Raw genomic sequence first — 17,691 nt, 5'->3', positions numbered from 1 at the left:
GCACACTATTTGAGCTATCCAGTCCAAATTTTATTCTCATACATCCTGCTGATCAAAATCTGGATGTACATTTTTGGGACTCGTGTTGGTGCTGACCTTTAAAGCCCTAAATGGCCTCGGCCCAGTATATCTGAAAGAACGTCTCCACCCCCATCGTTCTACTCAGACACTGAGGTCCAGTGCTGAGGGCCTTCTGGCGGTTCCCTCGCTGCGAGAAGCCAAGTTACAGGGAACCAGGTAGAGGGCCTTCTCGGTAGTGGCGCCCACCCTGTGGAACGCCCTCCCACCAGATGTCAAAGAGAACAACAACTACCAGACTTTTAGAAGACATCTGAAGGCAGTCCTGTTTAGGGTAGCTTTGAATGTTTAATAGGTTATTATATTTTAATATTCTGTTGGAACTAGCCCAGAGTGGCTGGGGAAACCCAACCAGATGGGCAGGAAATAAACAAACAAACAAACAAACAAACAAACAAACACAGGCGTGAGCAGCTGTGGCGCTTAGTATGCAAGAAGGCTCCAACAAATCATCTGTTGCTGTTCATGTTGGGAAGGGGGGCACCCAGGACCCCGCTGTCTTATTTCATGTTGCCCACTGACCTTGGCACCGAGTGCCCACCAGGACAGACAGAAAACTTTGAGTTTTAGAAGGTTGTTGACAAATACTCCCTCAAAACAGATTTGCAAGCCAAGCAACACAACTCAGGTAGCAAAACTTGCAGATTGCTCGCTGCAGCTGGACTTGCTCATAACCGGGGGATGTGAGGGGAGGAGAATGCATGGTCCTTTTCCTGAATGATGCAAGTTAATCTGGCAAGATGAAATATACTCGGAGTGTGTGAATTTCATGCTCTTTATTCAGCTCATAGTAGCAATGAATGAAACTTTCCCCAAAACTTCTAGCTATATATACATTATTTACACAATGGGCCCTGCGTGATTGGCTAATTCCGGGCTGCTCCTGTAGGCCAATCAGGTTGTGGATTCACTTTCTCCAGAAGCCTGATTGGCTGCTCTAGCAGGCCAATCAGGTCACTGATTCACTTCCACCTGGATAGGGTGGCTCCTGTGGACCAATCAGACTGCTCCATTCTGAATCCTATTGTTCTAGGATTCAGCTCAGTACATAACACAAGATATTACACCTGCCACCCAAAAAGACCTCAAATCCACATTTTAAAGGTGCCAGAGGAGCAGCTGTGTTAAGTCTGTTACAGAAAATGCAACGGAGGGTCTTGTGGCAACTTAAAGTTTAACAGATTTTATTTCTGCATAAGCTTTCATGGCCTGGAATCTGTTTCATCAGATGCATGTGTGGGTTTGTACACAGACACAGACACACACGCACACACACACACACACACACACAGGCACTGTAGTAAGTGGGAGTTGAAAGCTTTGGCGTGACAGAAAATGAAATGCAAAACTACAGATAGTGACATTTCAATTGGAGCTAGGATGTATGCAAAATAAGCACAGTTGACCCTTCAGAACAGCAGTGATAGGTGATAAAACAATTAACTCGGCAATGCGGAGTTAATTAACATCTGTAGTGGGAAAGGAAACATTGTCTCTATTCAGACCCAAATGAATAGAGTTTCACGCTCCAGTTTCATGCTGGAGGCTCCTTTTGAAATCCCTTTGTTCAAGCAAGGCCACCTTAAGATCAGTGTCAGAGTGTCCTGATAGATTGAATACCCCCCCTTACAAATATTGCCATTTTTGATGTCAGATTTGTGCCTGCCCATTGATCGTTTTAAATAGTGTTGGGACTGTTTCTCCTGCGTCGAATCCAGAAGGGCATTACTGGCAGATGGTGGGATATACTTCCCTAGAAGATAAGCAGTGAACAAAAGCTGCTTTCTGCTACCACCCTAAGACATTGCTATAAATAACAACAACAAAAACTACTAATGAACTGAAACACTCAGGAAAATTCTCTTGGCATTTTTTAACCCAGATGTTTTGGGGTTATTTTGGAGGGAGGTCTAGATGCTGAGGAATGCAACAGGGCAATCCAAAAACAACCACCACCCAAACCAAGGTCAGAGACACTCCATTATGTACTTTCAATTCAGGCAGCTTCAAGGAACTCCATGACCTAGTCTATTATTATTATTATTATTATTATTATTATTATTATTATTATTATTATTATTTATACATTGCCCTATACCTGCAGGTCTCAGGGCAATTCACAGGATAAAATCACAATATAAAAAACAGAGAACACATAATCAAAACAAAAGCAACTGAACACCTCCCTTCCAAAAACCAAACCGAAACAAAAATAAAACCACTTTAAAAGGGCATTTGATGGCAATCCACCAAAGGCCTGGTGAAAGAGGAATGTTTTTGCCTGGCGCCTAAAGGTGCATAATGAAGGCGCTGGGTGAACCTCCCTGGGGAGAGGATTCCACAAGTGGGGAGTCACTGGAAAAAAGCCTGTTCTTGTCTTGCCACCCTCATGGACAGTGGCATAGCTAGCCACCTGCGTGCCCGGGCCACCATGCACACTGCACATGGAGGACGGGGTTGTCAGGAGTTCAGCCTACACTTGAGTAGGACCCTGGCAGAGACACATGCCAGACTGGCATGTTCTCTCCCTCCTGGTCGATCTTTCGGGAGCTTTATAAGCTTTCTTTAGCCCGAACATCACAGCGACTGATGCCAACCAACACTGGCACACTTAGGGATCTGCAGAGTTTTCACACCTTGTGTGACAGACCTCAGCAACTCAGCATTTTGGCTAATCTACTTTATTTACATATAAACACACACAGAGCACTGCAACATGGCTCCCTCTCTCTAGCAACAGACAGCAAAGAGACAGAACATAGGATAATAGTCCCACTCCACGAAACACAGTAACACAAACATCCTGTCTCCGTCACTTCCCACTCTGTGGAGTCAAAACATACCATGTCATGTGAAAGACAACAATCCCATGACTGCAATCATGGAGTAGGAATTCTAACAGGGGCAAGGGGGCCTGCAGAGCAGGACGCATCAGAATCCCAGTGCCCAAGCTCTGCTCTAGCACCCTGCAGGTTTGGGTTGCTTTTTTGGGCACCCAAGCCACTGTGTCATGCCCAGGAGAGATGCGTGGCTCGGGCAGGATAAGTGCCACACCCCACAGTGTGGCACCCAGTGCCCCCCGCCCCTCCTTAGCTATGCCTTTGCTCAGGGAGGAGGCACACAAAGAAGGACCTCAGAAGATAATCTCAAGGACCAGGTAGGTTCATATGGAATGACTTAAGCTGCCTCGTTTTTCTTTGGTATTTGGCTCGCTGAAAGTGGATAGGAAGAAGCTTTCTCGTCTCATTTAATACCAGAAATTGGGGGCCATCCTATGAAGCGGAATGTTGGAAGGTTTGGGATGGACACCAGGAAGTTGTTCAGACAGTGGATAGCCAATCTACAGAATTTGCTCCCCCAGGAGGTAGCTATTGCCACCTTCCCACTCACACTTTACAGCCCTCCCGATCTCCCAAGTCTACTTGCAGCTCCTAGTACAGTGGTACCTCAGGTTAAGAACTTAATTGTTCTGGAGGTCCGTTCTTAACCTGAAAATGTTCTTAACCTGAGGTACCACTTTAGCTAATGGAGCCTCCCGCTGCCGCAGTGCGATTTCTGTTCTCATCCTGAAGCAAAGTTCTTAACCCGAGGTACTATTTCTGGGTTAGCGGAGTCTAACCTGAAGCATAGGGACGTGGGTTGCACTGTGGGTTAAACCACAGAGCCTAGGACTTGCTGATCAGAAGGTCAGCGGTTCAAATCCCTGCGACGGGGTGAGCTCCCGTTGCTCAGTCCCTGCTCCTGCCAACCTAGCAATTCGAAAGCACGTCAAAGTGCAAGTAGATAAATAGGTACCGCTCCAGCGGGAAGGTAAACGGCGTTTCTGTGCGCTGCTCTGGTTCGCCAGAAGCAGCTTAGTCATGCCGGCCACATGACCCGGAAGCTGTATGCCAGTTCCCTCGGCCGATAAAGAGAGATGAGCGCTGCAAGCCCAGAGTCGGCCAAGACTGGACCTAATGGTCAGAGGTCCCTTTACCTTTACTATAATGTATATACTGTATGTATCATCTAAAAACAAAGGGTTTTATCCTTTTAAGTCACACTTGGAGTAAACTTTTGAAATAAATGGATTTTAATAATTCAACTCATGACTTAAGTGGGTACAACCCAAAGAAAGTAAGTTGCTCCAAAATAGGGTTGTTATCTATGTAGAATTAATTGATCAGATGATTACTTGACTATACCATTTATTCAGCGTACAAATAGCTTGAGATAAATATATACAAATACAAATGATGTTGGCACGTTGCTATAATAACTTTAAAAAATGGCTTGTAACCTAAAACACTTGGAATGAGAAAATGAAGAGAGATATACACATTAGTAGGTGCTTCAACTTAAGATAGGATACCTACTAACCTACTTACCTGAGCTTGAGAAGGCATGTATAAAAACATTTTCATTGACTAAATATGCACAGCCACATAAATAGAGGTCTGCTTCTATGTGTATTTAAGAAATACTTCTAACAAGTGCAGATGGCAAGTACCAACTTAAGATGGAGAAAAGTGTGTTCCCCCTTTTCTCTCATATAGTTGGAGTGTCTTTTTAAATTGATCCTTGGTATAATGCATATAGGGACGTGGGTGGTTCTGTGGGTTAAACCACAGAGCCTAGGACTTGCTGATCAGAAGGTCGGCGGTTCGAATCCCTGCGACGGGGTGAGCTCCTGTTGCTCAGTCCCTGCTCCTGCCAACCTAGCAGTTCGAAAGCACGTCAAAGTGCAAGTAGATAAATAGGTACCGCTCCAGCGGGAAGGTAAATGGCGTTTCTGTGCGCTGCTCTGGTTCGCCAGAAGCGGCTTAGTCATGCTGGCCACATGACCCGGAAGCTGTACGCCGGCTCCCTCAGCCAATAAAGCGAGATGAATGCTGCAACCCCAGAGTCAGTGACGACGGGACCTAATGGTCAGGGGTCCCTTTACCTTTACCTTTAACGTGACGCATCTGTAACATGAAATGTGTGTATCCCGAGGTACCAACTGTACTGGCATGTGATGTAACATGGCTCTGGCCACCCACTGCCCACCTGGTTTACACAGGAAAAACTGGTGGTGGCGTAATATACCTTCTTCTTTTCTTCCAGACCTTTCTGTAGCAATTTTTTCATCAAGTCAGAAAAAGCGCTTGTCCTCTGTGACTTCAGATGTGCCACAATTGCTGCTAGGTAAAACCCATTCTGGGAGGAATTGGGAGGGGTGTGTGTGAGGGGCAGAAAGCCAAATATGCAAAAGTGGCTCTCATACCTCGGTGCTGACCGAGTCAATTTTATATATATTTGGTACAAATGATGGGAACAAAAAACACCCACTAAAGGGCTCTCTCCCCGCCTCCCCCCTTCCTTCCACTGCCCCTGCTATGCAGTGATCTGTAAAAGGAACCTACTCTGATGCAGTTTGAAAAGTGCATTTTGTACTTGGCCGTCCCTTTGATCAAATTAATCTGAGCCTTTTTGTCGTCCTAAATGGGGGCCTATGGGTTGACAATGTAGCTGTTTAAAGGGGATTTTAGGGGATAATAGCCAATGCAAATAGTGCCATGAGAATGGCAACTTTGCTTTTGCACTCTCTCAATTGCATAATAACGGCGAAGGAGGCTTAAAAAAAAGGGGAGAAAAAGAATTGAAATTTTGTGGCCACGCCATCTGGGATTATTTGAGGGGAAACCAATTCTGAATGCTGCAGTTGTATAAAAAGTTGTATGAAAGAGTGGCCCACTCTTAAGCTGACATGTTTCAGATGGTAACCTTATGCTAACTGCTGCAAAGTTGGCTAGCATCCCCCCCCCCATATTTCTTTCTTTCTTTTTGGGCTATCTGCCCCCCACCCACCCCTCCTAAAATGTCTTTTGGGCTTGGAAAAACTTTGTCATTGTTAGGGAATTCAATTCAAGCCCCTAGCAGCTGCTGATCCTGTCATTGTTCTGATCATTATATATATGCCGCAGAGATGAATGTAGCCCAAGCCTTTTAGTGCCTTAATAGGTGTCTGCATAAAGGTCATTTCTGCTTGTGGTCCTTGTTTTAACAAAAGTTTAAACACAAACAAGTGCAGCGAAAACATCCAAGTTGGTCAGGGTGCTCCTTGTGACAAAAGTGACGAGGATGGGTAATGGAAACCTATGTGAAGCCATATAGAAAAATATAGCCATATAGCCATATAGAAAAATAGCTTCATAGATTTTCCACCTCCAAGTGGTTGTGTAGAGCTAGAAATTGTTGAGGTATTTTCCAGGTGCAGCTAGCCTTGGGGGGGGGGGTGGATTTGATGCAGGATTATTATTTTATTTTAATTTTCCGAGCACATTTCAAAGTGTTGGTGTTGACCTTTAAAGCCCTAAACTGCCTCGGCCCAGTATACCTTAAGGAGCGTCTCCACCCCCATCGTTCTGCCCAGACGCTGAGGTCCAGCGCCGAGGGCCTTCTGGCGGTTCCCTCATTGCGAGAGGCAAAGCTACAGGGAACCAGGCAGAGGGCCTTCTCGGTAGTGGCACCCGCCCTGTGGAACGCCCTCCCATCAGATGTCAAAGAAACAAACAACTACCTGTCATTCAGAAGACATCTTAAGGCAGCCCTGTTCAGGGAAGTTTTTAATGTATGACATATTAGTGTATTTTTGGTCTTTGTGGAAGCTGCCCAGAGTGGCTGGGGAAACCCAGCCAGATGGGCAGGGAACAATTAATAAATTATTATTATTATTATTATTATTATTATTATTATTATTATTATTATTATATTCATTTATATAACACTACCGTATTGGCCTGAATATAAGCCTCACTTCCCCCCCCCCCAAATTCCAACTGTGAAAAGTTAAAGTGTGGCTTATATTTGCGACCTTACGGTATGCAGCCGGGAGCGTAGCAAAGCGGTGCCTGCCCCACTTGTAGTCCCCCATCCTCTCCCCCCAAGGCCAGGAAGGGAGAGAGCGAGGAATGGGAAAGGCTACCGGCAATGTAGTGCAGTTCCCCCCTCTCTGCCCAGTATGCAGCCAGGAACAGCGAGGAATGGAGCGGCTTATATTTGGGTATTTTTTTCTCCCCCCTCTTTCAATTGTAAAGGTGCGTCTTATATTTGGGTGTGTGGCTTATATTTGGGCCGATGCGGTATCATCTTCCAAGGATCTCAAGGTAGTGTACATGGTTCTCCTTCTTCCCATTTCATCTTCACAAGAACCCTGTGAGGTAGATTAGGCTAAGAGATGGTGACTGGCCCAAGGTCACGCAACGAGCTTCAACGTCTGACTGGGGATTCAAACTCTGCTCTCCCAGGCCCTAGTCCAACACTCGAACCATTACACCACAGTGGCAGTGGTAGTGCTGTTTGCTGAAGGAATTGTTTGCGCCTACTCTGCTGTACCTGTATATTTGTAAGCAATTAGGAAGATGATAAAGGCGCAGTCCTAAAGTGCTGCTCTGCCAATGGAAAAGTACCTGGTACACCCAAAGCAAGCTCCACAGTCAAATCTGTTCTGTTACTGGTGTTCTCCCAGCTGTGGGGGAGTGTGAAATGGGGCTCATTGGGGAAGCCTCTCATTTCCCCAACATGCTCCCCTCAAGGGAGCCCTGAACTCCACAAACTCTGGAGATGGTATATGAAATATACTCGGAGTCGAGTGTGAATTTCATGCTCTTTATTCAGCTCATAGTAGCAATGAATGAAACTTTCCCCAAAACATCTAGCTATATACAGTGGGCGCTCGCATAGGCGCCGGCTCCATGGGGCCTGAGGGGGCCCGAGCCCCCTCAAAAATTCGTTTGGGGGGGCTCCGCCCCCCCAATAATTTAAGAAAATTATTAGTTATATTATGCTTTGTAAAATCACAAAATTATGTTGGTATTTTTTATTTTCCTTGTTTGACGATAGTTACCTTTTAAAATACATTCAGTAATGAGTTAAAACAAAGCCACTCCCGATCTAGAGAGGGGGTGGGGTTGCGGGCTCTCGACCCATCAACAATCTCGCGGGGCTGGCGTCAGCCCCACGAGAAGCGGGGATTCCCCCTAGCTCATTAATATTCACCGCCCACGGCGGCAGCCAATCGGCTGCCGCAAAGGGCGGGCCCTCACAGGTTCACTTAAGGTCGGGGCAGCCCGGGGCTCGCCCCTTTCGTTCCCCCAGCAGCAGCGGTTTGGAGGCCCCCCCAATATTTTTTATAAGTCGGTATGGGCCCCCGCCCCCCCCAATATTTTTTATAAGTCGGCGCCCCGGGCGCTCGGGTTGTGAACGTGATCCGTGCAGGATGCACGTTTGCAACCCGCAGCGTTCGCAACCTGCAGTGGCGCGTCTGTGCAAACACGGGTTGCGATTCAGTGCTTCTGCGCAGGCACAAAGTGTGATTTAGCGCTTCCAGGTTTTGGCACATCCGTAACCTGAAAAAACGCAACCTGCAGTGTCTGTAACCCAAGGTATGACTGCATACATTATTTACACAAGGGGCCCTGTGTGATTGGCTAATTCCAGGCTGCTCCTGTAGGCCAATCAGGTTGTGGATTCACCTCCTTCAGAAGCCTGATTAGCTGCTCCTGCAGGCCAATCAGGTTGCTGATTCACTTCCACCTGGAGCTGGATTGGGTGGCTCCTGCAGACCAATCAGACTGCTGCATTCTGGATCCTATTGTTCTAGGATTCAGCTCAGTACATAACAGTATAGTTTATCCCTTCCCTTACAGTCAAATAGGGAGGGGGAGCGAGGGAGGGGACACCCACCCTCACCTCCGACTTTGGCCAGTCAGCTGGCAGTGCTTGGAAACAGCGGGTGGCTGAACCCTGGAATCTCACTCCTCCCTGATACTAAACTGGAATGCTAGTTCCCAGTGCTCCTCAATCGAAAGAAAAACAAAACCTCGATTTCTCCCAGCACAGAAAATTAGGAAGCTCTCCTACAATATCTCAGGCTCCTGACCACAATTAACTTGGCATGACTTAGCTTCCTGATGATGGTGTCACCTGCCAACGAACAAAGATTCTCAATACTCAACTGATCAAAAGAAACGCAGGCAACATTTTTTGGGCTCAGTGGGGTAGATCTTTATCTCCCCCACCAGGCCAACTATCTTTGTTGGACTGTGCTTAATAGAGATCTTTTATTTCCCTTCTCTTCCCTCCCCCTCCCCTTTTATGAAGATCACCCGCTCTGAGACCCCACAGCTAATTCTCCTCTGGCCTCCTCGCTGGCCCAAGTAGGACTAATTCAGCCAGCTAGCCCTGGTGACTATCTAATGCTTATTAGATGGATTTCCCCCAAATTGATTTCTGAACTTTGAATTTTATTGTTATTCATGTTTTTACACTGTAGTTTATGCTGCTTTTACAATTAAGTGTTTTAAATTTGTTGTTAGCTGCTCTGAGCCCGGTTTTCTGAACAGGGAAGGGTGGGGTATAAATAAAAAATTATTATGTATTATAGTCACATGGTTTACAGCTTTGATTCACTTGGTTCACGCCTGCCAGAGCCAACTTCTAAGTATCAATATGCAACCCATGCCCTTTGGGCAGAGGCTTGAAACACCTATTCTCACTTTTCAGCAAGGGACCAGTTTCTCTTGGTTATGAAAGTGATAATCTTCAGGCACTCCACCTCCATTTTAGAATTTTCTGCAACAATGCACAACCCATAAATTTGGGAAGGTTAACAACAATTTCACAGTCAGAGGGTGTGTTTTTCTGGCCAACAGATGTCAGTCTTGCAGTAGTCTTTTCAGCCTTGCTCCCATCTACACTCCCTATAACCTTTCGTTCTGACATCCTGAATATTATAGCATCCCTCCCCCCTCTAACAAATGAAAGCAAACAAATTCCACTGCAGCAAAACTGTCTTGAAGCTTATTTTCCTGACGCTTCCTGGAGACGAAGCAAATTGGCACAATCTTTTAGGAATAAAGTCCTTTCCCCACTCCACTGCAAAAAAAGAAAAGAAAAGAAAGCAAAACCAGCTACGGTGGTGTGCAGTAGCGGAGGTGCACAAGAAGAAACGAAAACGAGGATGGGATGTGCTGGAGTTGCCAGTGTATCTAACTGACCTTTAGAATCCATCGCTGCAAAAAGTGGCGGCAACACTAAGTTGGTGATAGTGCCCTTAGACTATTTCTGATAAGGACTGGACAAATTCATGGAGGGCAGGCCGGCCAACAACTATTGACAAAATGGTGTCAAAACAGACACCCCCTTATTCAGAGGGAGCATAGTGGTGAGAACCAAATGGCTAACAAGGGAGGCGGTTGGAGGCTGGTCCATTAGAGTGAATGGGACACTTCCCAACCAACCTTAGCCTGCCTTCAGCCAGCTCCCACCTGCTGCCTCCTTACTTATAACCAGCCCAGGGGGTGGCAATGGGTGCGAGCTTCCTTCTCCTTATTCTCTGTGTTGCCTTTGTTGAACCAACAGGGAGGAGGTTGTGTAAAAGGGAAGGACTGGCTGGATGGGTGAAGAGGAGGAGGAAGAAAAAGAGTTTGGATTTGATATCCCACTTTATCAGTACCCTAAAGGAGTCTCAAAGTGGCCAACATTCTCCTTTCCCTTCCTCCCACACAACAAACACTCTGTGAGGTGAGTGAGGCTGAGAGACTTCAGAGAAGTGTGACTAGCCCAAGGTTACCCAGCAGCTGCATGTGGAGGAGCGGGGAATTGAACCTGGTTCACCAGATTATGAGACTACCACTCTTAACCACTACACCACACTGGAGGAGTGGTGGGAGGCACCAGCTGGGGAACCCCCCCCCCCCAAAGGAAATCCCAGAGGAGAAAGGCTCAGAGCCAGGAGGGTTGGTGGTGGGACACTGAGGAGAGGTTAGAGAGGGAAGCATGGGAAGAGATGCTGTATACTGAAGGGGCAACAAGGTTTAGTGAGCAAGAGGAGTCTGTGATAGGGAGCAGTTCAGACTCAGAGGCTGATGCTGAGGAAGGGGAGGCGGTCAAGAGACAGCTAAAGAATCCTGGGAGTCTCTCTGTCCTGCTGCAACAAGCTCCGCTCCCCCCTGTTCTCCCAAGAATGTGCAGAATAATGAGGAGGGCAGGACAGGTGCGCAGAGGCAGTTTGAGAATGCTTGGGAAACAGCAGGGTGAGGAGCTGCCTTAGAAAGAGTGGAAGGCAGGGGCAAGACCTGCTGGGAAATGTTGCTAAGTTGTATCCTGTTTCCTTGAATAGAGCATGAACCTCACCGACAATGGAGCCTTGTGTCTTTCATACTGACTCCAGCCCTGACAGACCCTTGATCCATATCATAGAATCATAGAATCATAGAATCATAGAGTTGGAAGAGACCACAAGGGCCATCGAGTCCAACCCCCTGCCAAGCAGGAAACACCATCAGAGCACTCCTGACATATGGTTGTCAAGTCTCTGCTTAAAGACCTCCAAAGAAGGAGACTCCACCACACTCCCTGGCAGCAAATTCCACTGTCAAACAGCTCTTACTGTCAGGAAGTTCTTCCTAATGTTTAGGTGGAATCTTCTTTCTTGTATTTTGGAACCATTGCTCCGTGTCCGCTTCTCTGGAGCAGCAGAAAACAACCTTTCTCCCTCCTCTATGTGACATCCTTTTATATATTTGAACATGGCTATCATATCACCCCTTAACCTCCTCTTCTCCAGGCTAAACATGCCCAGCTCCCTTAGCCGTTCCTCATAAGGCATCGTTTCCTTTTTTTTAAAGTGATTTTTATTAAGGTTTCAACAGATTTGTAATAACAAACAAGACAAAATAACACAACAGCAAACAATAAACAATGAAAAAAAACCACAAAAACCAAACGAAAATATATAAGTTCAACTCTTAAGTTCATATAACTTACTTTCCTGACTTCCTCACATCTCCCTTTTCTGTATTCAAATTTCCAGTTTTAGTTTCAGCAAATTCTTCTTCTATTTTAACTAATTTTAATGTTTCTTAATTTCTTTTAAATTAACCACTCCCACTGCTATCCACTTACCTTCTAATCCCCCCTCATTTGATTAATTTAACTATGTTTCTTTACTTGTTACTCTTAAAACATCTTTACACATTCCTTTCAGCTTTGTCACTAATGCCACATTATCTCACTATCCTGCATCACTTTAACATTCAAATAATTTACAATGTTTTTGCAGATAATCTTTAAATTTCTTCCATTCTTCTTCTGTTTGTTCTTCTCCCATGTCTCGGATTCTGCCAGTCATTTCTGCCAATTCCATGTAGTCTGTCAATTGCGTCTGCCATTCCTCCAAGGTGGGCAAATCTTGTGTCTTCCAATACTTTGCGATAAGTATTCTTGCTGCTGTTGTTGCATACAAGGTTCTATCCTTCTTTAACACCTTCTGGCCAACGATGCCCAAGAGGAAGGCCTCTGGTTTCTTAAGGAAGGTATACTTAAATACCTTTTTCAGTTCATTATAGATCATTTCCCAGAAAGCCCATAAGGCATCGTTTCCAGGCCTTTGACCATTTTGGTTGCCCTCCTCTGGACACGTTCCAGTTTGTCAGTGTCCTTCTTGAACTGTGGTGCCCAGAACTGGACACAGTACTCCAGGTGAGGTCTGACCAGAGCAGAATACAGTGGCACTATTACTTCCCTTGATCTAGATGCTATACTCCTATTGATGCAGCCCAGAATTGCGTTGGCCTTTTTAGCTGCATATAGCTCAGGCTCATCTGCACAAGCCTTCCTGTCTTGCCAAATGCAAGGTGGTTCTTTTAAAATGAGATTCAGAGGCAATAGAAACACGAATGAGAGAGAAGATGAATGATTTTTATTCTAAACAGCAAGCAATATATACATTACCAAGCAAGCACTTCAACCTGCCACTTGGAAGCCCTCAATAAGCAGCGAAGCAATCCCCCAGGTAGCCTTGGTTTGCGCGGCCCTGTGGCCATCAGTCCATGCATCAGCGTCTAAGAACTCGGCCCCAAACCATCCGATTTATAGATAGATAATCTGTCAACCTGCGTGGCTTGCCTGACTGCCTACATACTACTAGCTACATGCAGATTATTCATTAGCTACCTCTCCCAATGCCTCACATTCTTCAAACAATGTCCAACATCAAAAGAAGGTACTCAGCACTATCACTTCCTTCCAACAGGACTAGGAAATTAAAGGCTGTTCTTCAGCCATCAAAGAGCTTAGAGAGGGAGAAGCAAACAGATGCATGAATGATAACCATGTTAGAGCACTATCTCCTCGAAATACAATTATCTTCCAGGTAGATTGCCCATACACCTTTCCCAATGAGTTGCCTTCAGAGATATTTTGGATAATATGTATCTAATACTGAATAAGGTTGAGTGCCAGTAAAAGTGAATCTGCCCCTTTTGGGATCCCTACTTTGTTTGACTCTATGCCCTCTTTGATGTACAGAGGTACTTCATTCCCACTGCACCCTGCTCAGCCCTTCCTAGTATAGAGGTTATATCCTGAGATAACCATATCCTACTAGCCCCCCCCCATTCCAGCAGGTTTGTGCTATGTCCACTATAACTAATGTGTCAGCATCGCCCTTGAGCCAGTGTCATCAACTGGACTTATCCACTCAGCCCCGACTGGGCTAGGCGAGCTGGGTAGCACTTCCAGAGACCACCTTCTAGACAGGAACAGGTCAAAGTGCTGTGGACTCACAGCTTAGAGTTGTGAGCACCGGATTCACTTATACCAGAAGACAGTCGTCGCACAGCAGACTATAGCAGAGTACAGCAGAGCATAAACGACTCGGAGAGCAGCTCTGTAGAATATCTTCTTTATTCTATCTACAACTATAATACACAATTATATACAGAGCTAAATAAGGTCTAAACGAAAATGCTGAACTGCACTGAGTGTCTGCAGCTGCTCTTAGCAGCAATCTTATCTATACACACGATCTCTCTCTAACACTCAGTCTCTCTCTCTCTGACACTTTGATGTGAGGCTGGAGCGGAATAAGTAGAGAGCAGAAACCGCCCCCTCCTCTCTGGAGAATCAGCAGAGCACATCAGCAGATTCTCGGATATGGGAGGGGTGAAATCTGCCCCTTTTGGGATCCCTACTTTGTTTGACTCTATGCCCTCTTTGATGTACAGAAGTACTTCATTCCCACTGCACCCTGCTCAGCCCTTCCTAGTATAGAGGTTATATCCTGAGATAACCATATCCTACTAGCCCCCCCCCCCATTCCAGCAAGTTTGTGCTATGTCCACTATAACTAATGTACCATCTGATTGTTAGAATTCCTGCTCCATGACTGCAGTCATGGGATTTCTGTCTATCACATGACGGTGTATGTTTTGACTCCACAGAGTGGGAAGTGACAGAGACAGGATGCTTGTGTTACTGTGTTCCGTGAAGTGGGACTATTGTCCTTTGTTCTTTCTTCTTTGCTGTCTGATGCTAGAGAGAGAAGGAGTGTTGCAGTGCTCCATGTGTGTTTATATGTCAATAAAGTAGATTAGCCAAAATGCTGAGTTGCTGAGGTATGTCATGTCAGCTGATCCCTAAGTGTGCCAATGTTTGTTGGCATTGGTTGCTGTGTTGTTCAGGCTGAAGAAAGCATTTGAAGCTCCTGAACGATCGACCAGAAGGGAGACAACATGCCAGTCAGGCATGTGTCTCTGCCAGGGTCCTACTCGAGTGTAGGACGAGCTCCTAACACTGATATCCTAGGTTTAGTTGCAGTAATCTGTAACACTTTACTGAATATTAGTAGTTGCAAAGAAACAATGACCCCTATCTGTGCAAAGTTCCCAGGGAAGAGGGATTGGTTGCTAAACCACTCTGGAAATTGTAGCTCTGGTGGGGAGAATAGCAGACTCCTAACAACACTCAGGACCCATAACACACTACACTTCCCAGAGTTCTTTGAGGGAAGCCATGACTGTTTAAAGTGGAATGATACCGCTTTAAGTGTATAGTGCAGATGGATGGGGCCAGTGTCAAAGAAATTACATCTTTGAAATAATAATACAGCTTTTTAAAAAAATATATCTTACTTGTAGGAATATTTTCTAATGGCACAAAAACACCAATAACATCATTTACTAACTTGATAAATAAAAATGTACTGCAGCATTTCTTTTAGTTAATGTAAACATAGCCAGTGGAAAAGAACAAAATATATAATTTCTCGAGAGATAGTGATTGCACTCCATGTAATTTTCAACAGCAGGCATTCATTATTGCTAAGTGTTTTGTTACTATTTCGTTTTGGGTTGCAGAGTAATTCTCCCCCTCACTCTTTCACTTGAGCAATTTAATGTTTTAATTTGATGCTGAAGGTAGCACGGGAAAATGGGATGAAATTTTGCATCCATATAGAAAGTATTTGGAATAATCACAGTTTGTAGCAAGCTATCAAAAGAGGCAAATGAGACTTAAAAGAAAAAATAAATCAATCAATTAAAAACCATGTTCAACAAATACTGTGTTATGCGCCTCACACATTTACATTTTATAACAAATAAAAGTAACTGAAAACTTGCCAGAATAATTAACAGCCTGTTGCTTATTTAAATGACATCCACATTGGACTGGGAAGCATTGGTAAGGAATGAACCCATTTAGGATTCTGTTCTATCCATGGAAGAAAATTGGTGCACTACTGCTGGCTGTTGATAAGGCAATCTGGAAAAATCCTGTGCTCACACATACACACTATACGGCTCTATAGATAGCTGTGCTTAGGACATTTGCATTTTTTACATGTAGCAATAATGGCGCGGAACTGTGGTTAAATATTCAGAGAACCTTGTTTACATTTTGGAGATAGTTTAGAAACAAAAACAACCCAGAAATCCTACTTAACACAAAACTAATAGTGTGGACCTCTGTATCCTACATGTTTACTTGGAAGTAAGATCCACTGTGATCAGTACTGCTGCCAGGAATACCAGCAGGGTCCAAGGAAGGATTAAACCCCTAAATCAGGCTTCCTCAACCTCGACCCTCCAGATTTTTTTGGCCTACAACTCCCATAATCCCTAGCTAGTAGGACCAGTGGTCAGGGATGATGAAAATTGTAGTCCCAAAACATCTGGAGGCCTGAGATTGAAGAAGCCTGCCCTAAATACTGATGTCTTGCAGGGCATCTTCAGGAGAAAAGGCTAAGCAGTAAACTATACCCAAATCTGAAGCAGAGCCCCCAAGACAGTTGGATAGCACCTTGTACACATCCCTCTGGCAACCTCTGCAGCAAAGCTAGTGCCAATGTATTGCTCTGCTTTCTTTTGGACCACATCAGTGTTGAATGGTCTCCTTAAATTTGAAGGTTCATTATTGCTTCACAAGATGTGTATTTCTTTAAAGGCCAGAGCAAATAACATGACCTAGTTTTACAGCTGTGAAGCAGTATAGCAGGTGCTGTTAAGTTGTGGTAATTAAGCTGTTGGGTATGGTATATAAAGAGCAGCGTGTAGCTCTCAGCACCCTGGTGGATGGGTCATGGTTATTGATATATTGTAATTTAGTGTACAAGGAGTTTTTGTTATTTGTTATGTACTGAGTTGAATAGGATCCAAAATGCAGCAGTCTGATTGGTCTTAGAACAATAGGATTCAGAATGCAGCAGTTTGATTGGTCCTAGAACAATAGGATCCAGAATGCAGCAGTCTGATTGGTCCACAGGAGCCATCCAGTCCAGCTCCAGGTGGAAGTGAATCCACAACCTGATTGGCCTGCAGGAGAATCCCGGAATTAGCCAATCACGTGGGGCCCATTGTATAAATAATGTATATAAAGCAGACATTCTGGGGGAATTTCCATTCCTCCTCACTACTATGAGCTGAATAAAGAACATGAAATCCACTCTCGACTCTGAGTATATTTCATTATTAAAACCTAGCAAAAGTTATTTTGTGTTTCTTGAATGTATGGTCTCCCCAGCATGCTTTCTGCAGCGCAACTAATCTGCAATAACCAATAATCAGTGAGGCCGAGAGGGTGGGTCTTGTTGTCTGGGCAACCCAGGACCTCCATACAGGCTTGTGCCCCAAAGACATCACTTTAGTGCTGCTAATGCAGTGGTTTGACTTCACCCCTGGAGGCACACTCCATTGTCTCTTGAAACAGACAGGTGCCAACAACAATAATACCCTAACCATTCATCAATGAAAGTGATTGTTAGCAAGTAAGTGGCAAACACCATTTTTTTCTCTTCACGTGTTGCAAAATATTGTGAAGCTTTACAAATGGATTAGGTACATTCATGGGTGACAATACATCAGCGCTCATTAGCCATCACAGCCAAAAGAATCTGCCATGTTCAAAAGAAGCACACCTCTGGATATGAGATGCTGCAGACAGACAATAAGGAATGGTCATTAAAATCATACTGCTTGTGAGTTTCCATCTGGCTGGCTACTGTTGGAAGGAGATTACGGAATGCTGTAGACAGATCTTGGTTTCATTCAGTAAGCTAACATTCTTATCCATTATATTAGAAAGATCAAAGTAGCAATAACATAACCAAGCTTCAGCATTTTATTCCATGAACATTCTCCAGCAAAATAGGAAAGCACAATCAGCTGTCTCTAAACTTCAGAGCTGTCATCCTTTCGTGGGGCTTCCAAAATCAACAGCCACTTTGCAAAAATGATGAGCTCCTTACTAAAGAAATTTGCTCCTCTTTAACGAGGACGGATAATGGAATTGAAAGTAGATTTGATAGAACAA

The sequence above is a fragment of the Podarcis gaigeae genome (assembly GCF_964106915.1).
Source record: "Podarcis gaigeae genome assembly, chromosome: 10".
NCBI lineage: Eukaryota > Metazoa > Chordata > Lepidosauria > Squamata > Lacertidae > Podarcis > Podarcis gaigeae.
Note: the sequence above shows the minus strand (reverse complement) of the source record.